This window comes from Aquarana catesbeiana, linkage group LG01, assembly GCF_042186555.1.
Source record: "Aquarana catesbeiana isolate 2022-GZ linkage group LG01, ASM4218655v1, whole genome shotgun sequence".
Classification (NCBI taxonomy): domain Eukaryota; kingdom Metazoa; phylum Chordata; class Amphibia; order Anura; family Ranidae; genus Aquarana; species Aquarana catesbeiana.
In genome coordinates, this window is record NC_133324.1 from 674,535,355 (window position 1) to 674,561,587 (window position 26,233).

At 43.7% G+C, this 26,233-nt stretch overlaps 1 protein-coding gene across 2 annotated transcripts in view; it reads left to right on the forward strand.

Annotated features, from left to right (window-relative positions):
* Positions 1-26,233, forward strand: part of ANK2 (ankyrin 2) — a 793,913-nt gene that overhangs the window by 268,460 nt on the left and 499,220 nt on the right. The window lies entirely within an intron of this gene.

The following is a 26,233-nucleotide window of genomic DNA, read 5'->3' on the forward strand; positions in this document are numbered from 1 at the left end:
CGCCGGCTCAATGGCAAGAGCAAACAAGGCAGAGAGAGAGGGCAGCCCTGTCTAGTTCCCCTGGAGAGTCGGAACGGGACATATAATCCACCTCCCAGGCTTACCGAGGAAGTGGGGCATTTATATATTACCTGGAGCCATTTGATAAACAGTAATGGGAATCCCATTCTACGCAATGTCTCCCATAGAAAGGACCATTCAACTGTATCGAATGCCTTTTCTATATCTAGTGAGGCTATTGCTCTTGTCCCGGTGTTGTGGTGCAGGGTATGTATGTTGGTGAACAGTCTCCTAAGATTAACATCCGTGTACCTACGGGGCATGAAGCCCGTTTGGTCTGGATCTATCACCGAAGGCAACAGGGGATAAAGTGGGAGGGCCAAAAGTTTAGTTAATATTTTGAGATCATTATTCAATAAAGCAATTGGTCTATAAGAGGCACGTGATGCGGGGTCCTTAGGGGATTTATGTATTAGAGTGAGATATGCATGATGCATTGAAGCAGGTAAACCACCATCAGTTAAGCAGGCAGTGTATAATTGGGCCAATATAGGGCTAATAGGTCACCATGTACTTTGTAAAAATCTATCGGGAGACCGTCTGGCCCCGGAGCCTTCCCAGAGGGACAGGATCGGATATAGCGTTCAAGACCTCCAAGGCCGTGAATGGTTGGACTAGCGACTCTCACTCAGAATCCGAGAGCCAGCCAGGCGCCAATGGATCCAAGAGATCTTGCAATGTTCCAGGCTGGAAATCAGAAGGGAGAGCGGAGGTATATAGCGTTTCATAGAAGGAATTAAACGTTTGCAGTATTCCCGAAGGGGAGGTCCCCATCTCCCCACCGGGAGTCTGCAAATTAGAGACAACTGTGAGTGGTTGGTCGTGTTGTGTCAGCATGGCTAAAAAACGACCATTCTTGTCTCCCTGCTCAAAAAACAGCTGCCTTCCTTTATACGTGTCTAGCCGTGTGACCTCTGTGAGGTGTAGGTTCAGTGTTCTCTGAGCTGCCCTTAGCAAATCGAAGTGAGCAGGCATGGGGTCTGCACTATATGTAGAGGTATGATCCGTCACTGACTGCTGCAACAGTTGAGTCTCCTGCAGCTGTTGCTTCTTGATGCTAGCTATAGAAGAAATGTACTGCCCTCTAGTATAAGCCTTGAACGCATCCCAAATCACTCCCGGAGAAGAGGACCCAGTATTCAATTCCCAAAACTGTGCCAACCTGGGCGGCAATGTACCTGTCAGATCCGGGTGAGAGACCCACTGTGCCCCCAACCTCCAAAGAGCGGCGTTGCTATATGCAGGAGAACGAAGCACCACCGCCAATGGGCTATGGTCTGACAGCCCACTCGGCAAGTAGGACGCCTCCAGAACATCTGCCAACAGTGCAGGATTAGAGAAAGTCAAGTCTATTCGCGATGCAGTCTTGTGGGAGGCTGAAAAACATGAATAGGCTCTAGAAGTAGGGTGTTTCCACCTCCAGATCTCCTCCAGACCCACTGTCTGGGCCCAGACAGATAGATCAACATAGTGATTCTTAGGTGGGATGGGCCTATCTAATTCCCTGGATATGATGGCATTAAAATCTCCCATTACTAGTATTTTCCTGGGGCAGAAAGGTGCAGCCTTCTCTAAGACAGTATAAAGTATGTCAGGCGAAAAAGGTGGGGATAATTAATTACAATATACCTTTGAGACCAGTGTGTAAACACCACTATAGCATATTTGCCCTGGGGGTCTGTACAAACCTCTTCAACCATACATGGAACATTTTTGTGTATTAAGATCGAGACCCCCCTGGCATACGTAGAGTACGTAGCATGAATGGCCCTCTGGATCCATGTTTTTTTTAATGCCAGGACCCTGCTGCCCGTAAGATTAGTCTCTTGAAGAAGAATGAGTTGGGGGGAGTGAGATTTCAGATATTGGAACAAGAGAGCACGTTTAAATTTGGAATTAAGACCTCTAACATTCCATGAGAGGACAGTGAATGAATCAGTTAGTGGAGTAGCCATTCAGACTTAGATAACCATATCCAGCTAGGATAGTAGGAAGGGCGTAGTCGAGAGCAACTCATAGGCAGCCAAATCACTGACATATTACACCATGTACCGACAGCACTTAAACATTTTAGAATCCTTATAAAAACAAAAACAAACAAAAAACTAAAACGTAAACTATCCAAGCACAGAGTGCTTTTCCTACTATGTCCCATCCCCCCTTCAAAACCGAGGAGGGGGGCCTGGGAATAGTTTTATCCCTAAACCAAACTTAAGAACTGTAGATATACCCCTATTTTGGGGGCACTACACTTTTTCACCAGTCCACACACCAGGCAGCTGGTTGAGAAATGATTGTTCGTCCTCCGTCTACCAGTCAGTAAAAAAGCGAGGGGTGTGGAACAATGGGGGGGGGGGGCAACAATTCTGGACTGTGGCGCTATCTCTCGGGTTGATTGGGCACTCCCTCGACCAAGAGTTGAGCAGTCCAGCTCCAAATACAGTGCTTATTGTATTCCACGTGAGATAAAGGGGTAAAATTGCTGAAAGATGAAGGGTCCAATATGTGAGCAACCATAAGTCCCGGATCAGCGCCCCCTGGGTGTATAAGCTGCTATTCAAATCTGAGGTCTTCCAGAAGGAAAGATAGCCAGCATCAGCAAGGAAGAAAGGAAAATTTTAAATAAAATAAAAGGACAAAATGGGCTGCAGAAATTTGGCTGTAGCAAGTGGGGGTACTAGGCATAAGACAAGTGTCACTTATGGCCGTCCAGCCAGGATATATAGCAGCTTACGGGTCCATAAAGAAGTGTGCACGATCACCGTCAACAACACGTAGCTTGCTGGGGTAAAGCAGGCTGAGCTTGAGGCCTTTATCCCTAAGGCGTCTTCTTACCTCTGTGAAGGATCGACGACGCTGCTGTACCTCTGGAGAATAATCAGGGAACAGCATGATTTTTGCATTGTTGAAACGCAGATCCTGCTTCTCCCTGGCTGCGGCCAGTATCCTGTCCCTGTCCCTGTAATTCAATAACTTGAGCAGGAATGGCCGAGGCGGGTTACCAGGGATTGGAGGGGTTGGAGGGACCCTGTGTGCCCTCTCCACCACAAAAGTGGGGGGCATGGCAGGTAAATCCAGCAATGAGATGAGGAAGGTTTCCGCAAATTCAGCAGGTCTAGACCCCTCGGCTCTTTCAGAGAGGCCTATTATACGAATGTTATTTCTTCGCAAACGATTTTCGGTGTCTACAGACTTCTCTTGCAGGGCTTTTACTTGTAGCTGCAGCACACGGAGATCCCGGGAGTCAGACCTAGTATCATCTTCCAGTTGTGAAATGCGGCCTTCAGCCTCAGCAAACCGGGACCTAAATTTATTAGGCTGACATCTGTGGCTAGGTGGTCAATTTTGACCATTACCGAGTCATTGCCTGCTTTAATAGCCGACAGCAGTTCAACATGTGAGGCGGCATGTGAGGTAGCAGGCTCAGAGGTAGTTTGAGTGCCGACTGACATCTTTGCAGCAGAGGGCCTCGTGGGCAAAATGGCGGCCGCAGATCGGGCGGTGCTCGTGGAAGAGGACCGGAGCTTACCCGGGGATAGCGGCGGACCCCGCGGAGTGCCGTGTGTCCTCCTAGACCCCAGGGTGCCTGGCTGAAGGTGGTTGTCGGCAAGTATTAGCGCTGTGGTAACTGTCAGGATAGATGTTGGAGCGGAGCTCAGTCTCAACACGTCCTCTCCGTCTTACATCCCGGCCACGCCCCCTGATTTTGGTTATTTTTACCAAAGATATGTAGCAGTATTAATTTTAGCTAAAATGTATAAAGAAAAATGACTAAATTGCAAAATTTTATAACAGAAATTAAGAAAAATGCATTTTTTTTTTACAAATTTTTTGGTCTTTTTTCATTTATAGCACAAAAAAATAAAAAACCCAGTGGTGATTAAATTCCACCAAAAGAAAGCTCTATTTTGTGAAAAAAATGGACAACAATTTAACATGGGTACAGTGCTGCATGACTGAGTAATTGTCATTCAAAATGTAAGAGCACTGAAAGCTGAAAATTGCCCTGATTAGGAAGGGAGTATATGTGCCCAGTGGGCAAGAGGTTAAATACTCAGAGCAACAATATTTATTGGTACATATTACTGATTGATCTGCTGAATGTAGAATGTAGATTCCATTACCATTCATGAACAAAATACATAATTGTGCATATACAAAAAAAAATTAATATTGGAAAATAGTCATGCATTTTGTTATCTGATTTATAAACAGAAATATGTGTAATTCAATAAATATTCAACAATAATACATCATGCAGTATGTCATCAATGTGATTTAATATTTAAATGTATTCAGTGTGAATGCCGTGGCAGATATTAATGACCCTTCAGTAATTTGTTGCAGTTCGGTCAATAAAAGTGCACTTCTAGTGACCTTTACTTGGTGGCAATACCGCTTAATAAAGCATTTAGGACAACTCAGTCAAATGGACTTTGTGTCAGTGGTTATGTATAGCCTGTAATAGCCTCTCACAGTTCAGCTTGTATTATTTGTGAGGTTTTTTTATTATGCATACCCCAGCTGCTCATGTTTAATTGCAACATATGTCTTTTATTGCTGCAATCTGTTATGTCTAACCATATCAGAAGGTCATTTAACCAGTTCTTTGATCCTTTGTCTCTTTATTAATTCAGAATTAAGACTAGCATTCCCTAACCTTAAATTACTGTGGGTAAATGTTATCCATCTAGTTTGCATAGGACTCCTGAATGTGTCTGTATTTGTCTACACAGCTTCTATAAGAATATCTTAGCTGTGCATACAGTATGTCAAATGATGGTGAACTGCTCACACACTACGAGACTTATCATTCTTGTACACAATACTGAAAGCTGAAATGTAGTACAATCTTTTTCTTTGAGTACAGCACCAAGCACATTACACATTGTGTAATGATGTGTATCCCATCACCTGAAGGCTGTTTTTTTCAGGTAAAAAATCTTCCTGCAGTATCTCCTTCCAAACTGCCAAATAATGCAGGAGTGGCTGTGAATGTTAACAGCAGCTGATGCTACAGAGAAAAGTTGCGTCACCCATCTACCCCTTTTGCTCTTTAACATTCAAAATGCTTGTATTGCTACACTCCCACTATGCATTGTGCTGTGTGAATGGGCGGTGGAGAGTCTGTCATTTATCTGCTACTCCTACATTCACAGAACGCGATGCAGAGTAGCAATATGGGTTTTGTAAATGGTAGAGGCAGAAGGGGTAGGCAGGAGGCGCAACTTTTTTCAGTAGCAGAAAAAAACAGCCACTCCAGGCAGTACCTGGGGACTATGAAGAAGAAATTGCAGAGAATATTTTTACTAGAAGCAGCTGCAAGGATAGGGTTTAAATCTCTAGGAATTTCAGAAATGAAAGCTTGATGTAAAGCATGTGTCTAGTATCCAGGGGATTCCACTGAGCTATAGGGATTGATCTGAAAACTAAAATCGGTATTTGCAGACATCAGAAGTTGCCTGAAAATGAGCAGTTGCTACCTGGAAAATGTTTTATGCAATTGCAGGTTTACTTTATTCAATCAGGCAGGTCCGTAAGCAAGCCATAGATGAATCTTGGATCAACTTAGGTATAAACAGTCTACCCATATATGGATCGAAATTCGCTTGGTCCCTGCTGAACCGGAAGAATTTTGATCCATGCATGGCTAGCTTTAAACAAATTAGTTGTTGGTAGATTTCTGGAGATTGTACTTTAGGTTGTAAAGTGTTTTAAGCATTAAGCTCAACATAGACATCCAAGGACACCCAAATGCTGAGGGTACAATCAAACAGTTTGCAGAGGTCTTTTGAGTTCTTGTTTAATCTTTGCTAGGGAGGTGGGGCTCCAAAGCCCCATACACATGGGCCGAATGTTGAGTGGCATCGGCCGGTTCAATAGAAAACAGCCGACATTCGGCCCATGTCAGATCAGCTCCTGATCAATGGCTGAGATCGCTGACCAGAGTGCTTTAGCGGGGGGATAGGGCGTGGGTCGCCCCGGGGGAACACAATAAAACAGCAAGGGAGATCGCTGTACTAACATCTGATTGCTCCGTCCTGAGCTGTTTTTTTTTCATTCAGCCCCCGTTGAAGGAAAAAAAATCTAGCAGTGTGTACCAGGCTTTAGGATGCAGACAGTCCAGGGTTATCTTGTGGGAAACAATAGTGATTAGCTAGGTGCTGTCCAATCACTTTTATTTTTCTGAGGTTTGTTAACTGCTGCTTTTGAAGAAGCCTAATTTAAGGACAATCATCTCATGTCTTTGGGCACCTTACAGCTGGCCATGCTCCAACCGAGTTTCATTTGACAATTTTTGTTTAATTTTCTAATGGTTGTGGGGTCAAATATCATTTTTGACCATAGTGGTGAGAAAATTGCTCATATTGTAATGTGCATGTTCTACTCATGAAAGAACCCTGTTTAATACGTCAATTCAGACAGCAAATATGGGCAAAATGTTAAGGGATTTCAATCAAAATTAGTTGACTCAATGATGGCAAGATCGAATACTCTGTCAAATGATTTTTCTAAATTTCTATATGAGCGTTCAAACAACTGTCTGTTTTTGCCTACAAATTTTAATAACTTTAGGTTATACAGTACAGGAAAATGTATAGATTCATGAACTGATAAAAAAACACAACCAAATAAAAATAGTGCTACATATAAACAAGTGTATAATTATGATCCAAAATCACTATATAACAGTCCTTCATACAAATGTCCATGATAAGGTTATGATAAGGTTATGATACAATCCACTAATCGTGATTAAGTCAACATACATAGTTCAGTACGGTGAGCACAAATTGGGTGATAGCAGACACCTCCCCCAATCCCCGTATGGGTACACGCTCACCTTACTGACTGACCCTCATTACAAAGGTCTTATTGCTTTTTTAAGGCACAATAAGATCTTTCTAATGAGGAACCGTTTTCATGGACATCTGTATGTTGAGTGATTTTTCAGTTTTGTGCTTGCAGCTTTAGTTTAAAAGAGAAGTACAGCCAAAGCTCGTTTGGCTGTACTTCTCCTGTGGATCACAGAAGTGCTGTTCGTCTGCACATCTATGACCCATTTTCAGCCAATAGCAGGCTAAAGCCCATCACAGAGGTGGTCCAGGCTGGGGAAAGATCACAACTACATGGTCGGGATCTATCTGGTTCAGCCTCTCAGCTGTGTCGCTGGGAGACTGAGCTAGCCGCTCCCTCCCCTCACTAGCCCAGCACTTCAATGAGCGCTGGAGGGGCGGAGGAGAGAGCTGCTGACTGACAGTCACCGCTCTCTGCTCAGAGCTTCAGGGAGAACTAAGCGATCAGTGGTGTTTGATCGCTCAGTTCTTAGCCTTAGAACCGGCGGGGGACAGATGCAATATCAGATTGATGCTGCATCCACCTAGGTTATTATGATTTAAGAAAAAAAATCCCAAACTTCTATTTTAATTTACAACTGGTATGCAGAGTGACATTTCTCAGTACAGGTAAATGTCTGCCGTTTTCCTGCAGTCGTGAGTTATGTTGATGGTTGTATCTGTATTTGGCATAAAGTTAAAATGTATGGTAAATGCAACAACAACTTTTCATGAAATTGCAGTATTCTGTCACAGCTGCAGGAAACTCCCCAGGATGGTACCCAATGCATTGTGTACACTTTGTAAATCAGCAGGATAGCACATCCAGTGTATGTAAACTGTTGTTGGCTTATTGAGGGACAAAGATGGCAATGAGCAAAGTGCCGTTACCAATAGCAACCAATTAGAAATTATCTAGCTGAAATATAGCTGTTGTGATTGGTGCTCACTGCCTTATGAAAAAGGATCATTAAAGGAGATCTATAGTCATAGTATATGTTTTTATTTTATATCATCATTTTTGTAATAACAATTCAGAGAATAATTATTTTTGACAATCCAATATAAGCTTGCTAGAAAAATCTCCCTTATGTTTTATGTTTTGCTTGTCTGCTGGTCATCTCGTTCCCCAAGTTCCTCGATTCCCAGCATGCTTTGCAGCTTCTCCTCTACTGTTTTCTTTCAATTTCTAATGACTACATATCACATGGTACCTGTACTGACTGCATACAGTGATAACTGTACTGACTCCGCCTTCTCAAACGCCTCCTCTCAGCACCTCTGTAGTTCAGAAGGCAGACTCTGTGAAATGTGTGACATAGCATTGCCGACTCACAGGGCATAGTGACTACATGTCACAGAATTCAAGGAAGTAAATTTGTAGGGATCTTCACAAATTAAGTTTACAAACTCCAATATCGTTTAGATTAAAAGGTAAGAAATGGTTGGAACAAAGTATGGAAATGAATATAATGATTTTACATTGTACAAAAGTTTTTTTATTACATCTCTACATACCAGTAGTCACTTACAGTTTGGCTTTCGATATTGCTAGTTGTGGAGCTCAACAGAAGGCGCCTTTGTCATATGTTTGATTCTATGAGGATTTAGGGATAATGCAGCTCCACGTAAATGTTACTTCCAATTTTTATTTTTTATTTTGAGTTTTCTGAGAAAAATTTGTCAAAATGAAAATCCAGTGTGGTAACTTTCTCCAACATTCCCATTATGGTTATTATTATTAACTAAGCTAGGGTTGCACCGATACCGATCCCCCCTGTATAGATTTCAGTAAAGTAGCGCCTCTTCCCTCCGCGGCTTCCAGCTGCTTTATTGAAATCTATACAGGGGGGATCGGTGCTTGTAACTCCCCCCACCGCTGCACCAATCACCCCCCGACTGTCCCCATATAATCCGCTAGTCCCCCTCTGTGTCCCCCTCCGTGTGCTTCGGTCCCCCCCTCCTCCGTGTGCTCCGCTCCGGTCCCCCCCTCCTCCATGTGCTCCGCTCGGGTCCCCCCCCCTCCTCCGTGTGCTCTGCTCCGGTCCCCCCACCGCCGTGTGCTCCGGTCCCCCCCTCCTCCATGTGTTCCGCTCCGGTTCCCACCTCCTCTGTGTGGTCCAGGCCCCCCCTTCTCCGTGTGCTCCGCTCGGGTCCCCCCCTCCTCCGTGTGCTCTGCTCTGGTCCCCCCACCTCTGTTTGCTCTGGTCCCCCCACCTCCGTTTGCTCCGGTCCCCCCCCCTCCATGTGCTCTGCTCTGGTCCCCCCACCTCCATGTGCTCCGGTCCCCCCCCCTCCATGTGCTCCGCTCTGGTCCCCCCACCTCCATGTGCTCCGCTCTGGTCCCCCCACCTCCATGTGCTCCGGTCCCCCCCCCTCCGTGTGCTCCGGGCCCCCATGTGTCAATCTTTCAAGATGGAGAGCGGAGGAAGGAGCCAGTAAATCTGTCGGCTCCTTCCTATTCCAAATGAACAGAGTCAGTGATTACTGACTCTGTCCATTCATAACTGAGCATTGTAAACTGTGTTTATGATACTTCAGTTTATGAATGGAGAGGAGCCGCTGTCTCCTGTCCATTCATCTCCAGTGCAGCTGAGGCTGCTGAGAAAGGGACTGGGGAATCTCTGTCCCCAGTCCCTTTCTGTGTCTCAAAAGGGAGATGTCAGGGGTCAGACCCCTGATATCTCACCAAAGCCCCCCACAGGGCTGATAACAAAAATTTAAAAATGAAAGAATTGTAATAAATAAATATTTTAAAAGGTTAAATTGTAACAATAATTAAAAAATAAAATAAAAACACACTGACACCATCCACCCCCAATCCCCCCAACCCCCCCCAAAACAAAAGCATTAAAAAAAAAATAAAAAAACACACTGACACCATCCACCCCCAATCCCCCCAACCCCCCCCCCCAAAAAAAAACAAAAGCATTTAAAAAAAAAATAAAAAAAAAAAATAAAATTTGTAAAAAATAAAATTGTAAAAAAAAAATTAAAAAAACTACTGACACAGTCCACGCGTCATCAGTGCTGCATATTAATGCCACTGTCACGTGACATTAAAAAAAAGTATGGGTAATCGGTATCGGGGAGTACTTGAAAAAAAGTATCAGTACAGGCATACCCCACGCAAAATCAGGCTCACTTCTGCATAGAAACCAATGCGCTTCCAGGTTTTATTACCAAAGCTTAATTGAACAAGCTGGGGTTAGAAGCTCATTGGTTTCTATACAGAAGTGAACCTGATTTTGCACTTTCCAGCTTTAGTAAATAAACCCCATTGTGTACTTAAAAGTGGGGTATGCCTGTACTTGTTCTCGGTCTTAAAAAAGTGGTATCGGTGCAACCCTACTATAAGGCATTGAAGGTCTGCTCGCAAAAAAATTTGCATAGTCTGTGTGTCCCAACATTCTATCAATTGTCAATGGACTGGCTCCCCTAAAATTTTCCATAAATATGTGTATGGTAGATTTTTCTTTTTTTTTAAGACTTATAGTATGTAAAAAAATCTGAAAGTTGATTTGACCCTTTATGTAAACCCATTACTGATTGTTATCTGCATCTGCTGGGTTTTATTTTTGGCTTGTTCCTTAAATGCACAACTTATGATGAGATTCTGTTTTAACATAATTTGTCCATCTTTCAAAATGTTTAGATGGGTATATTTGTTGTTAGGACCCTAGCTGTGTGCACCTGGTATGTAGATTCAAATGGCATGCTATTATTTTATTCTCCAGGAGATGTGTGGCCTTCAATTATTTTGGTGGTGATTGCTTCAAATTATACTTGTGACATTACATGAAAGTGACTACAGAGATTTTAGATAAGTGATGTTTCCCCTGTGTTTAATTGTGGTTAATAAATATTTATTTGTATGGTAAAAGATTTGTTAGAAATATTTTGATGAAGATAATTCAAAACGCGCGCATTTAGATTCACGATAGACAATTTTTAAACAAAGCAAAATCAGAGCTATTCACTTCATTATTATGGAAATATGGTGAATGCTTTCCACCAGATTTTCAGATTATGTTTAGTTCAGTGATTGGGTGAATTCAAATTCATTACATATTATCTAGAAAAGGGAACAAAGGATTTAGTGGTGTCCATAGCAGCCAGTTGAATCCCTTCTTTCATATTTTACTATGCACCAGATAAAAATGGAATCTGCTTATATGCTATGGACAGCGCCTGTAAAGCTGAACTCCAGGGATTTAGAAACTGTGTAATATGTGCTGGCATACTATGAGTTAAGTCCAAATGAGGTGCATGCCACCTCCTGGACTTATTTGTTTATTTTATTTATAACAGGTACTTATATAGCGCTGTCAATTTACACAGTGCTTTACATATACATATATATATATTGCGCATTCACATCAGTCCCTGCCCTCAAGGAGCTTACAATCTAAGGTCCCTAACTCACATTCATACACTAGGGCCAATTTAGACTCAAGTTAATTAACTCAGGCATAAGGGGAACATGCAAACTCTGTGTAGGTAGGGCTATGGTTAGGATTCAACCCAACGACCCTAGCACTGCTAGATGGAAGTGCTAACCACTTAGCCACTGTGCTGCCCACTGTTTACATCTGATAGCTATCCTCCTGGAGCTCCATAAAACTATCACTAAACTTGGGGCTCTGACAGGAGACACGCTGTCTTCTCACACACAGCATCTGTGCTCGCCCCTTTCCCCCGCTGCCCATTCATAGAAGCCTTTGTATTTTTTTAATGGGTTCACATAATAAAAAAGCGCTCTGTGATTGGGAGTAAGAGGGTAGAGGTGGACACAGCAGCAGTATGCATCTTTGCAGCCTCAGAAGCTGAAGACTAGCGGCCCAACGTCGGAGCGCTGGAAGGGTAGCAATAGCTTCCTCCCAGCAGTCCATAAAACATTCATATGTAAACTAAAGCGTTAAGTCCGGGAGGTGGCATTTACCTTGTTGGACTTAAATTGTAGTATTCCTGCAAATTTTTACAAATTGGCTACATTTCTAGTATTCAGCTTTAACGTTGCTCTGTAAAAGGTTTCATGGAGGAACTTTGTAGTCATGCATTGTAATGGGAAGTTATTGTGTTTCCTTTGTTGTTTCTGCATGAGTGGTGATGGAAAATGTTGTGATATGTCTATGAGATATGTTCTGTTTTCCATAGAGAGCTGGAATGAGCTTTTTTTGTTGCATAGATAGAAATCAATGATGGGAACAGAGTGATAATTTAAAAGGTTAAGGGTCATTTCTCAGTTAACTGTGAAACTGTTGGCAACATTCTAGGAATTCAAAGCTGGAAAAGTTTCTCTGCATACCACACTAGGATTTTTGGAGGAGCTTTCTTTGTTTAGATTAGTTGTGTGCAGTGCCGACATTCTGGCACTTTTTGCGCTAATTGGTCGGTATATAGCATTTTGACACCTTTTGCTATGGCACTGGTTTGATTTGGGATGTTACATTTTTGGAGCTAAAATAGGACCAAGATTATAAACATTGTACTGCTAGGTTTGGGTTTATGGTTTAAGGCATCGCTGTTATCTGTTGAATGCGTTCTCCAGTTAATTCCACAGAGAATCACTTACCATAGACCATCAATGAGATGTACCATCTATACGTACAAGAATACAGGCACTGTTAAAAAAGCACATAAGAGAGACACTTGTAGGCAAGAACCATGGTTTTAGGCCCCATATTAGCTTGTACAGTGCTATAGTGATGGTTTGTTCAAAGTTTTAAGTATGCATAATATACTGTATGTGTACAAAGTGTAATATGGGGGGTACCGATATCACCAGCCAGCCACTTGTAAAAGCAAACACAGTTTTTGTTGTTCTTCAGCAAAAGTAAATGTAAACAGTCTGAATTCTGTCATAATTGAAAACAACATGATGGCTCACCGCCAGTATACAAATCCCACACCAGGGTTTAAGGTTACCTCCTGTTCCAGTGTGTTGCAATATTGCAGAAGCTGGGCAAACACTGTCTCAGTCACCAGACAGACCACACTGTCCCACAGCTGTGATGTGTCCAAAACTCTGCCTCACCGACAGCAACTTTTCTGACACCAACACCAACCTTTCTGCTGCCTTTCAAGCCTTCCATGCACGTGGGTTAACTCATTCTGGACCAAAGTCCTTGAAAATAGGGTTTGCAGGTTCTTTTCCACCCAAAGGTCTCCAAACCTTGGAATTGCGGGTCCCGTAGGAGGACTTACCAATCCAGAGAGTATTGAAAATCAGTCCTCTGCTCTCCAAACGGACTACCCTGGAACCTCTCACCCCTGAGTATGCAAAATGTCTCTTGAACCGTCCGTTAACCACTTCCCAGTTGCTGTATAGACAAATGACGGCGGCAGGGTGGCTCTCTCGTTCTGGGACGACGTCATATGACGTTGTCCCACTCTCGTCGCATCCCCAATCTTGGTAAAGAGCCGATGACGAGGCTCTTTACCCATGTGATCCGCTGTGTCCAATCACAGCTGATCACATGTAAACAAGGAAATGCCGGTTATTGGCTTTCCTCTCCTCACACTGACAGTGCGAGAGGAGAGGAGAGCCCATCAGTGTAATTTTCCCACAGGGGAAACCTGCACAGATAATCAGGGCTTTGATCATCAGTGCAGCCCCAACAGTGCCCAGCAGTGCTGCCTTTCATTGCCCATCAGTGCCTGCTCATCAGTGCCGCCAGTCATGCCCATCAGTGCCGCGTATCAGTGCATATCACTCAGTGCCACCTTTCAGTGCCACCTATTGGTGCCTCATCAGTGGCTTTCAGTGACGTCTCATCAGCGCCCATCAGTGCAGCCTCATCAGTGAAGGAGAAAAATTCATTATTTACAACATTTTCTTACAAAAACTAAGAAAAACTTTTTAAAATTTTTTTTGTCTTTTTTCATTTTTTTGAGGAAAAAAATAAAAAACCCAGTGGTGATTTAGTTCCACTAAAAGAAAGCTCTGTCTAAATTTTTTTTAAAAACATGTAATTTGGATACAGTGTTGCATGACTGCACAATTGTCATTCAAAATGCGACAGCGATGAAAGCTGAAAATTGGCCTGGGCAGGAAGGGGGTAAAAGTGACAAGTATTGAAGTTGTTAAAGGGACCACAACCCAAATAGTGGGAAAATATATCTTCTGTCCAGGACCCAACCATTAAATCCATTACAAGAAGAAAAAAATAAGCTGACAAATGCATTGTTGGACTGCAGTTTTCTGCACATCTTTTGTAGGCTTCCAGTAAAATGTAATTGACAATATAAGACATTTGTGTTTTGCTACACGGGGAATTATTCAGGTATACTGTAGAACGGCTTCTATTTTTTTTTCATCCAGTGTGCAAGATTCCCAGTACACAGAATGTAATGCTTATAGCAGGCTACCTACTGTAGTTGAAAGAGATAACTAATTTAATGTGCTCCTGAATATGCGTCTTTCACTGTTATGATTTTTATAATGAGTCCCATAGCTCCAGCAGTATAATAGGCATAAAGAGTGTGTTTTCAGGGCACGGGCATGCGTGTACCTATTTCTGATGCTGGATGCATCCTTTTGCAGGGTTAAATGAGGTCTGGTAGGCTACCGTATTTTACAGAAAGACAAATGCCATGTAACCCTGTTCCACTAGTTCAGTGACCACATACTGCCGTTCTCTTTATAACCAAAGGTGTTAATGAGCATGACTGAATTCCACTTTTCTACCACATTCAAGGCAATACAGACATAGATTTCTTCGTTCCATGCATCAGATCTCACCTTTGGCAAGGAAACTCATAGTTGCTTGTCACCTTCTATTTCATGACACAAAGATAAAAAAAAGGTATATTTGGACATCATGATCTCTTTAGCAATAGCTCTGTCATGTTATTATTTTTGTAAAAAATCCACCTGGATTGGAGGTTATGTTCTGTGTGCTTTATATGCAGATTGACTTTTCAACTGTACCAGCCACCAAACGAGTAAGGAGAGATGGCATTTAATTTCTCGAATCAGAAGTTTTTTAATTCTCCCAGCATTCACTCCACTCCTTTATCCCTGTTATTCTATTACTGTATTTAGCCACAAATGCCCAGAGGTGTCCAGAAGTGTGAAACACAAAGTTATTACAATTTGTGAATTTTCAAGGCTAGGTGCTTTCCTCGCTAAAGCTGCTGGCCAAGGTACTGGCTCACAAGTACTGTTATGGTGAAGTGGATCGCAATAACTAGTGGTTACTGTTGATAGTTTACTTTTGGTATTCAGTTGTCATTGGCAGATGTTTAATGATGGACTTACAAAAAAATGTTATCACGTTTCCTATAAACACAAAGAAATCCACTGCACCGTGATATACTCTAGTGGACAAATATTTCTGGCAAAGTTGTCAACGTGTTAGAATCCTTTCTTGGGATACTTTGTTGCCAAGCTGGAGTTTCTAATCTATTTCCATACAAGACCGTTTCTAAAGAATCATGAAACATTCTAAGGTCAATTTTAATTTAATGGAGCTATAAAAAAACAGCTAGTGTTAGGTGAGACGTCAATTTTTTTTTGCTGGTTTATTACACTGTGTTGAAATATTTGTTTACTGTAGCCTAGGGAGTCAGTAGGAGGGGTTCCTGATCATCTGACTGTCAATTATAATGGTTACATGATCAGAAATGTCACCTCCCACTGTTAAAATCCACTCAAATGACCAATGGGAGGCATCGGCAAAGAGTTATGACGGAAAAAGCTCACCATGCGGCACCCCCTATATGAAAACACTGTGCCTAGGGCCCCCCTTTGTGCTGGCTTGTGAAGCAGTACTTGTTCTGTGTATATGCAGTTCTGCATTGCAGTATAAACGAATCTCATGTTGTATTTGATGTATTTGGCCCGAATATGTGCAGTGGGAAAGGCCAATGTTTGAATTCACTGTCTGTGTTGTGCCAGTAGTCCCCTGACTGAGGGGCTTTGCCCAGAGGCCTATCTAGTGAAAATGGCGCCTATGGCAAGCACTGAAACTGCGCCCCTGTCAAAACATTTGAAACTCATCTTTCAGATAACCTAAAGGGGGTGTCGTTAGAGTCTCAGATGAAAGAAGCAGAAAGGAAAGAAAGAAGGATAGAAGGACAGCAGGCCCAGATCCTAGACCACAATAGCAATACAGTATGTGTATTCCAGAAAGTTTAATAATCAGCAGATAAAGATACTCCAAACACCTTCCTCCTAGGCAGATCCCATCAGATACAAGAGATGTTTAGAGAATGTGCAGACATGGTGCAGGAGACAGTCAGATACTGCAGACATTAAACAGCAGATCAGAGACTGAAGTTTCTGTCTTACTAACAGTCCATTTGCCAAGCATAGTTAGTAAGACCATAAATGTTTAATAAGTCTGTGAAGATCCAAGCCTGACCAGCCTAAATTCTGAAAGTCAATATAAAAACAAACAAATCATGCAGAGCACACTGGACTTTGGCACCAATAGCTCTTTAGAAACAGCTGCAAATCATGATGAACACGGTCACACTTTTGGGTCTTCCAGAAGTCTAATCATTATCAGTGTGCTCACCTGTCCTGTGTGCAGGGTAAAGAGAAGAGCAAGGGGAATCATTTCCTAACCAGTGTGAGCATTGGCTGATCTGCATATAGGACAAGAGAGCTGCTGCTTAGACATCTGCAGCTGACATTTTGTGTGTGTGACACAGTGTGTGCGAGAGAGAGAGACTCAGGGCTCCTACATCCTCTTTAGGTGTCACATAAACAATGGAAGCCCCTCCTTGTGTCAGCTCTATAATGAGCTCCCACCTTCTCCAGCCATCACATTATCTAGCAGAGCTCCATCCCTGTCCTCATCTCTATGATCTTCCTCCCTCCTACAGTCAGCCTGTATTGCTCACCCTTTCTTCTGCTTGATGGTGTCAGGTGTCCTTCAGTGCAGCCCAGGATACAGCGGCCCCCCTCCTCCTGAGCACAGTGCTGATGCTCCCAGAGAGCGTTCTCCGAGTAATAGACACATCAGGGCTGAGGGAACCAGCAGCATGCAGCAGGTGGTGGCCATTTTTCTTGTCATGTGATGGCAGTCAGCTGATATCTGTGAGGGCGGAGCCTTCTGTATCCCGGGCACTGATTGACTGTGTAGCCCCTGCTATCTTTTTAGCTAGTAGCTGGCTGTTAGCATACTGTGTGGGTGGCGCCAGGTGATGACGAGCCGAAGCAGTTCATCTTTTTTAGGGGGGGGGGGGAATCAGACAACTCGACCCAGTCCATCCTTGCCTGGGACAAAAACAATTTTTAGGGAAACTACCCAGGATGGCCACAGCTCAGGAATGTCCTAGCAAAATTTTATATGTTGGCGATATGCCCTGGAAAGTGCCTTGCTGCCCAGCCACTCACCAGCACTCCCTTCAGGTGTCGCCCATGGCACTTGCCATATCTGCCACACCCTAGATACGCCACTGGCTTTGCCTCAGCCACAGCAGTTTTACTTGGACTTGAAATTGTAATAGCCTTTGCTAGAGGCTATTACAATTAGCCATGTTCCAAGAACAAACTTTGGGGGGATTTATGAAAACTGGTGCACTCAGAATTTGGTGCAGTTGTGCATGGTAGCCAATTCACTTTTAACTTCAGCTTATTCAATTAAGCTTTGATAATAAAACCTGGAAGCTGATTGGTTTCTATGCAGAGCTGCACCAGATTTTGCAAGTTTTAGTAAATAACCCCCTTTGTCTAATGTGTGGGCTGTGTTTGTTTTTACTACCAAAAGTCACAAGCAAAAAGCTCTCTCAAAGCTGCTATACATTTTACTGTGGGTTCACCACTATGCTGTTCATGTTGCAACATTTTGTTCTGCAACCATGTTTACTTTAGGCAAAAAGACAAAGCTGTATCATATGTATCATCTGCTACTAGTAGACTATGGAAAACAAGCTGTCCTTCTGCTTTCCAGGTAGTGAATAAGTTAAAGCAGATTTACACCCAAAAGGGGAAGCTCCACTTGTTTGCACCCTCCCCCCTCCACTGCCACATTTGGCACTTTTTGAGGGGAGCGGGTACCTGGTTTTGACAGGTACCCGCTCCCATTTCCTGATAAGATCACTGCACGGCGATCTACGTCATGTCCGGCCCTTCCGCCTTCCCCCCGCTGCCTTCTGGGAGCTGTGTGTGTCCCAGAAGACGGCGGGACCAAACACAGCGCAGCGTGATTCGCGCATGCGCAGTAGGAAATGGGCAGTGAAGCCTTCAGGTTTCCCTTACTTGTAATGCTGGCTCCTGCGCCCGAAGCCAATGGACGAATCAGCTTGGGCTGCCGACATTGCGGGATCCCAGGACAGGTAAGTGTCTTTATATTAAAAGTTAGCAGCTATAGTATATGAAAAGAACAAGAAAAACCCCCTATCGGGGCTTTTAAGCAGCCAATAAAATACAATATAGGTGGTTGAAAAAATTGGGTTTTATTAGTACAAAAAATATATATATATAAAAATAGCGTTAAAAAGAGAAAATTAATTGAAATGAATACTGACTGTTAGAGTCAGGACACGAACTGAATATGGCGTACATATGCAAAAGACAGACAACAGCCTACAGTGAAAACCAATGCAAGACACAATGTATATGGGGGCAGCCTAAATTCCCCCAATTGTAAACCTTGGGGTTAAATAACAATAGATACCTCTAAATAAAGACAGTAGGCCATACAGTATATGTGGGACAACAATAATTGTATGTAATAATTCTGACGCGTTTCGACCCTTCTCGGGTCTTCTTCAGAGGATGGCTGTCCACACTAAAAGAAAAGGGGGGTAACATATATCAAACATAACATCAAATTTCCATGGTGCTAGAAACCATGCAAGCATACCCTGTAATATAATTAATTAAATGGTATAGTTACCTATCGCAAGAATTGTGACACTACAATGTCATTGTTGACATTGCAAAATGTTTGAGATGATACAATTATTCCTTCGCTCCCCTGTCTCCCCCGTGTCGGACCAACTCCCCCAGGGACGGGTGATGGGCCAAATGAGTCTTACGAGAGATCACGCTTACCAGCCCCCCATGTGGGAGAGGGAGGGAAGAGAAAGGGCGAGACGGGCAATCCAGAACCGCACCCAGATAGGTTTCACGTTAGTACTACAAATTGAAAATGGAAAATAACGGAGGGTCAGTTGATTCATACCATGCCATCCCTATGGACTACGTGTCCAAATTTTTCCAAATGTTTATCTAATAAGTGATGAGTGTAGGGCTGAATGGGAGGCCAATCTCAAGTCGTGCTCCAGGGAGATGATGTTAATCCTGTCCAGGGAGTACGAAAAACAAATTGCCCTCTTAGACTGCGTCATTGGTAAATTGGAACAAACGCTGAGCCAATATGCCCAGCATCCCCTATTCGCTGAATCTCAAATTTGCCTGGAAGAAAATCTCTCAATCTTTAATAAAAACATCTTGCATAACAAGGAAACGCAATTTTGGAGGGATAAACATGCCTTTTCAGAGGGGTATGCTTACAGATGGAAGAACCAAGGGGGTGTACCTAATAACCAACCACGTCGGGAACTTAAGCACAAAACGAATACTCAAACTTCCAAGGTTCGGAGATCTTTGGATCCCGAACCTGAACGTAAGAATTCCTTTCAACGCAATCAAATGCGCAACAAAGCCCAGCAGAAAAGAGATCGTAGTTCTAGAAATTCTCCTGAACACGACTCAAAGAAACGTGCGATGGACATCGCTTCCATACAAGCAGATTCCCAAGTTGCCCAGCCCGATCAGACCGCAGATTGTGCTGCGGAAGCGGGAAGGGCAACTTCGTTAGAATCAAGTAGTAACATCCTATCCACACAGGAATCCTCAAGACATCCTACCCCCTCCGTTGGCTCTAACAAGGCAGCTTCACAAAAAGCTTTAAACCCATCTCGGGGACCCGCGTCCCCACAAATCAACAAAACAGGAAAAGGTTTGGACCCCTTTGTGGTGCGAATACAACAAGCCACCTAAGTGTGGTTAATTTATCTTCCACCATCCTCTCACCCAGCGAAGTGCAACTTTTATCTCGTGGACTAACTTTTTGCCCTGAACAACAGTTTGACGTTTTCGAAACAGTTACTGATTTACAACTCTTTGCACGCAGGTTACTACTCAAATACCTGCATGCAAAGGATGACTCGGAAGGTGACGCTGTGGATGGGTCTCCCCTCAGTATGAGGGAATGTAGGGCCTTACGTGATCTAACTCTTCTTTATCAAGAAAACAACACAGTGGATTTAATAGATCAAATCGATTTGGACGCCTTACTGCAGGAGGCTGACAAGTCGACCCCAAATCCCCTAACAATGTTTAAAAAGGCTTCTACTACTTTTCCTTCATCCAGCATTAACCCTAATGTAGCAATATTTCTAAGGGAAACAATTCGCGATATATGTAAACTATCGCAAATTCAGTCCAAACCGGCAAACCTTTCTAATGAAGAAAACTTGGCCCTCCAACGTCTCATAAAAAACTCTGATATTGTGATAAAACCCTCGGACAAAGGGGGCAACGTAGTCGTCATGAACAATGACGACTACGTTTCAATGTGTCTTGACATATTAAAGAACAAAGAATGGTATAAAGTAATCTCAGTTCTCAACATCAATCAATACAATATCATCTTTTATAATATGATCGATCGTGCATTCTATAGAGGGGAAATCACCAAAGACATCTATGAATTTGTCAGAACTCCACATCCCAGGGTAGCCACATTTTACAGTCTACCCAAGATACATAAAAATCCAACCAAACCCACAGGTCGTCCCATTGTCTCAGGCAATGGAGCCATCTCGGAAAATCGGGTTATAGATGCACACTTGCAACCTCTTGTTCTGTCCCTGTCCTCGTTTGTCAAGGACACAATACAATTTCTACAACTCATTCATGATCTGAAGATACCCAAAAATGCTATTTTGGTAACCATCGATGTTGAGGCGCTGTACAGCAGCATTCCCCACTCCAAGGGTTTGGATGCTGTACAAAGGGCCCTGCAACAGCATTCCCAATACGATCCAGCATTGGCCAGATTCATCTTGAATGGGCTACATTATATATTGCACTATAACCATTTTTGTTTTGACAACTCCCACTACCTCCAGGTGCAGGGTGTGGCTATGGGGACCTGTTGTGCCCCCTCTTACGCCAACCTGTACCTGGGGGAGTGGGAGAAGTCCCTCCTGGACGACGAGGGCCTTGTCGAGTACACCAGCCATATAACCAAATGGCTGAGGTATATCGATGACGTCTTCGTCGTCTGGGAGGGACCTGAGACCAAACTACTTGAATTTTTTCATAAAATCAATGTAAACGATCGCAATCTGAGGTTTACGATGACCCACAACTTCCACAGCGTCACCTTCCTAGATGTCTCCATTTCAGTCACCGGGGATGGACACCTTTCTAGCACTCTGTTTCGAAAAACGACCGCTGGGAATACGGTTCTCCATTCTGAGAGTTTTCATCCGATCCCACTGAAGAACTCGATCCCCTATGGACAGTATTTGCGCCTTCGGCGAAACTGTTCGAATGACGCTTTGTTCAAAAAAGAAGCAGAGGGGCTCCAAAATCGACTCCTAGCAAGGGGTTATAGTAGATCTTGCCTCAAAAAAGCCTACAACCAAGCCTTAGGACATTCTAGATCTCAGCTACTTTTTAAATCTAAACCCTCCCAAGGCTCTGAATGTAACCCCATCCGAGTCATCATGCGTTATTCTCGACAATACCAGGTTATCAAAAAGATTATAGAGCGTCATTGGAACATCCTCACGGATGACCCGAAACTGCGTGGATTCGTTCATCAAAAACCCTCCATAACGTACAAAAGGGCTATGTCACTACGTGACAAGCTCGTTCGGAGTGAATATACCAACGCAAATATGAGATTGAAGCACTGTCCTGCAGTGGGTTCTTTCCCCTGCGGACATTGCTCATATTGTTCACTCATCAAACAAGATAAAATCTTTATGTTGCCTAATGGTGACACCTTTACACCTACACAGTTTGTGAATTGCCGCACTCGCGGAATTGTATATTTGATGGAATGTGAATGTGGTGCATATTACGTGGGGAAAACCAGGCAGGAATTCTGGAAACGCATCTCCCAACATATTTATAGCATGGAGGTGGGGAACCCATACCTCCCCATCGGGAGGCACATAATCAGTACACATAACTACAGTGTCCCCAGAGTCACCTTTGTGGCCCTCTATAAAATAAAGATTCCCATCAGAGGCGGCGACTGGAATAAGTCTCTGCTGCAGAAAGAGCAGAGATGGATATTCCAGTTGCAGGCCACCTCTCCACCAGGCTTAAATGAATCAATTTCGTATGCCCCTTTCTTGCAGGGGTTTTCATCTGGGAAGACACAATAACATATTGAAAATAAACTGTTATTCCATATTGCCGTTCAGATTTATCTATGTACCATCCCCCCTTCCCCCCTTTTTCCTTCCTCTTTTCTTTTCCCTTTGTTCTTTTCTTCTTTCTTTCCTTTCCCCCCCCCTAAACACCCCCCTCTCCCCTCTTCCCCCCCCTTTTTTCTTCCTTTTCCCCCCAACCCTTCCTTCCTCCCCTTCCTCCTCTCCCTCCCTCTCCTCCCTTCTTTTCCCCCTCCCTCCCCCCCCCCCCTTTCTTTCCCCCCCTTCCCCCCCCCTTTCCCTTTCCCTCCCCTCCCCCTCTTCCCCCTTTCCTCTTTCTTTCCTTCCCCCTCCCCCTCCCCTCCCTATTCTCTCCCTCCCTCTTTTTCCCTATTCTTCACTTTTCCTCTTTTCCTCCTCTCTTTCCCCTTCCCCAGTGTTTCCTTTCCTTTTCCCTCTCCCTCTTTGTGTTCCCCTGTTCCGTTTTATGCTGATCCAAGTGGAGTTTTCCACTATTACTTCATCCATTCAGTGTTCCCAGTCTTATATATACTGCCTGGTTTTCCCCATGTATAATCATCTATGTCACCATTGTTCTCTCCATTATCCTTGGATGCATGATGTGCATATGGTCGTGTAGGTTATGGGATCTAACGATAATGGACCACACACTTTAAAACGCTCTTTCTCTGAGGAAAATCTAGCCTAAAATACAGTTCTGAGTTCTTTATATGCAATAACATGTAATATTATGCAATTTTTATCTTTTTTGTATACACGTTATGTAAATATGTATTTGCAATAGGACGATGCCATTATAAGTGTATAACCCTGCTTAAACAAACAATGACATGTAATGAACGATGTATATGGTCTGGTCAGCATGTAGCCAATCCGCCCTGCATGGATCATGCATGCAGTACCCTGTGAATAAGTGATGTGGATTGTTAATACTATTTCTTCATTAGAAAAATCTTTTGCACAGTATCGGATGTATGGTGCTAGATTCACTTCCACCTCTCCTTCAGTGCCTGTCCTTCCCCTCTGGGGGCGGGGGTGCACCTATTTGTCTTCCTGGCAGGGTGAGAGAGGAGATGCTGGGGCCCGCGTCTCCTAAATGTGCCCACTAGGTGGCTGCACCGTCAGTGGGCACTTCTTGCCCTGCCAGCGGCGTCCCGGATCCCTTCCGGACGCCGTGCTCACGCGCGCACGCCTTAGTGCGCGTGCGCGTGACGTAGCGGCGCCTGCGCAGTTGCGACGGAAGTGTGCGGGGACGCCCGGAGTAGTTATCCTATCCGGAACGCCGGGGGGGTCACGCTGAGCACACAGCTGTGTTGCTCGTTTTCCCCCCCGTTGCGGTGAGGGGCGGGGGGAGGGGCGGGGAGGCAATTACACACTTGCACCTGATGGGAGTTAGTCAATTGACACTCCTTATAAACAGAGGAAATTCCAGAGGCACTTTATTGGATTCTCCCTGACACAGAGATACCAGGCAAAGCGCTGACTAATCCATCAAAGTGGTAAGTGTACCCAAAATGATGATAACATGTTTATACAAGCTTCTTAGCAATTTGTTTCTTTTTTGAAACTATTCCTGATTTTGTCATGACTTCTTATTCATAATCCAATTCTTTCAGAATAACGAATGTACCAACCTTGTTATTCAGTTCAGCTTGACTGGGTAATTAGTCCCACCACCACCCTTGCACTTTGTCACAGTGTTGTTGTTTCTTGGTGTGTTTTTTTCACGTTCACTTGTTCATGTTGTGCATTCAGGGGTACTCTCTTCTATCCACCGTCGCACTGTTTCCTTCCTTTCTCTACACATTGTCGTTGTGTATCCTACACACATTTCCATTTCTTGTCTCAATCCCCTATATCCCCCTCCTCACATTCCTATTTTCTATTCCCATCACTCTTCACTCACTTTTATCCATTCACCACTACACTTCATTCACCGCTACACTCTTTGCACATCCCTCTCCCCCCCCCCCCCCCCTTCCCCCTCTCGTCATCTTTATTTTATTGCATCATATTCTTTTTTCTCTTTCTCTATTCTCTTTCCCCTTTCCTTCCTTTTTCCTGTTTTTCCCTTTCTTCACTTCCTTGCCTGTCCTCAGTTTCTTTCCCACCCCCCTCTCTCCCTTCCCTCCTTTTCCCCCTCTCCTCCCCCCCTTCCCCCTCCCCCCTCTTTTTCCCCCTCCCCCTTTCTTAGTTCCTTCCCCCCCCTCCCTTTTTCCCCTCCCCCCCTTTCCCTCCCTTCCCCGTTCCCCCCCCCCCTTTTTACCTCTTCCCTTTTCTCCGTCCCCCCCCTCCCCCCCTTTTCCTTCCCCTCTCTCGTTTCTCTTTCCCCTTCCCTCCCCTTCTGTCCTTTATTCTTCTTTTTGTCCCATCTAATACCGTTGGCCTGTTCTTCCCTTTTCCTTTTCCTTTTGCCCACTTGTCCATTTCTTTGTGGTTTGTTGGTACTTTTACCCTATCAATTTCCTTATATATTTTGAAGTCGCATGGTGAACAATTGTCAGCAGGGCATGTGCTATTTTCTAGTTCAACTGTATTTCACTCACTCTTCCTTTACTCACCCTTTTTTTTTTTTTTTTTTTTCACTCTTTCCTCACATGCCTTTCCTTTCCCCTTTTTCCTTCTTCCGCCCCCTTTCCCCTTCCTCCCCTTTCCCCTCCCCCCCTTTCCTCCCCTTTTTTCCTTCCCCTTTTCATTCTTTAGCAATGCCCTCCTGTACACCCATGGACTTATAATTTAGTAAGCATATAGAACTCCATGGTTGGGAAACTTCCCAACTACATGGTATGAATCAACTGACCCTCCGTTATTTTCCATTTTCAATTTGTAGTACTAACGTGAATCCTATCTGGGTGCGGTTCTGGATTGCCCGTCTCGCCCTTTCTCTTCCCTCCCTCTCCCACATGGGGGGCTGGTAAGCGTGATCTCTCGTAAGACTCATTTGGCCCATCACCCGTCCCTGGGGGAGTTGGTCCGACACGGGGGAGACAGGGGAGCGAAGGAATAATTGTATCATCTCAAACATTTTGCAATGTCAACAATGACATTGTAGTGTCACAATTCTTGCGATAGGTAACTATACCATTTAATTAATTATATTACAGGGTATGCTTGCATGGTTTCTAGCACTGTGGAAATTTGATGTTATGTTTGATATATGTTACCCCCCTTTTCTTTTAGTGTGGACAGCCATCCTCTGAAGAAGACCTGAGAAGGGTCGAAACGCGTCAGTATTATTACATACAATTATTGTTGTCCCACATATACTGTATGGCCTACTGTCTTTATTTAGAGGTATCTATTGTTATTTAACCCCAAGGTTTACAATTGGGGGAATTTAGGCTGCCCCCGTATACATTGTGTCTTGCATTGGTTTTCACTGTAGGCTGTTGTCTGTCTTTTGCATATGTACGCCATATTCAGTTCGTGTCCTGACTCTAACAGTCAGTATTCATTTCAATTAATTTTCTCTTTTTAACGCTATTTTTATATATATATTTTTTGTACTAATAAAACCCAATTTTTTCAACCACCTATATTGTATTTTATTGGCTGCTTAAAAGCCCCGATAGGGGGTTTTTCTTGTTCTTTTCATGCACTGTATGGGGTGTGCGGCCTATCCGTCTACACTCATGTGAGTGCTTCTTGTTGTTAGCAGCTATAGTATTTGTAGCTGCTGACTTTTCTTTTTTTTTCCCCAGACTGGAACTCCGCTTTAAGCACAGTTTCTAGCAGCAGGAAAGCCCCCTGTTTAGCAGGAAGTATTTATTTCCCAAATATATGAATCCTACCAGTAAGGCTGTGCAGGCTTAAAAGGGTGATGAAGAAAAAGTGCAGGCTGCTATATATATAGAGGAGTCATTCTTGAAGATTTCTCTTAAAACACAAAGAATCAGCAGAAGGGACACATCATATTAAGGCAAGCCACAGATGAATTGATTTTCTTTCCTACCACCATGGGAGGT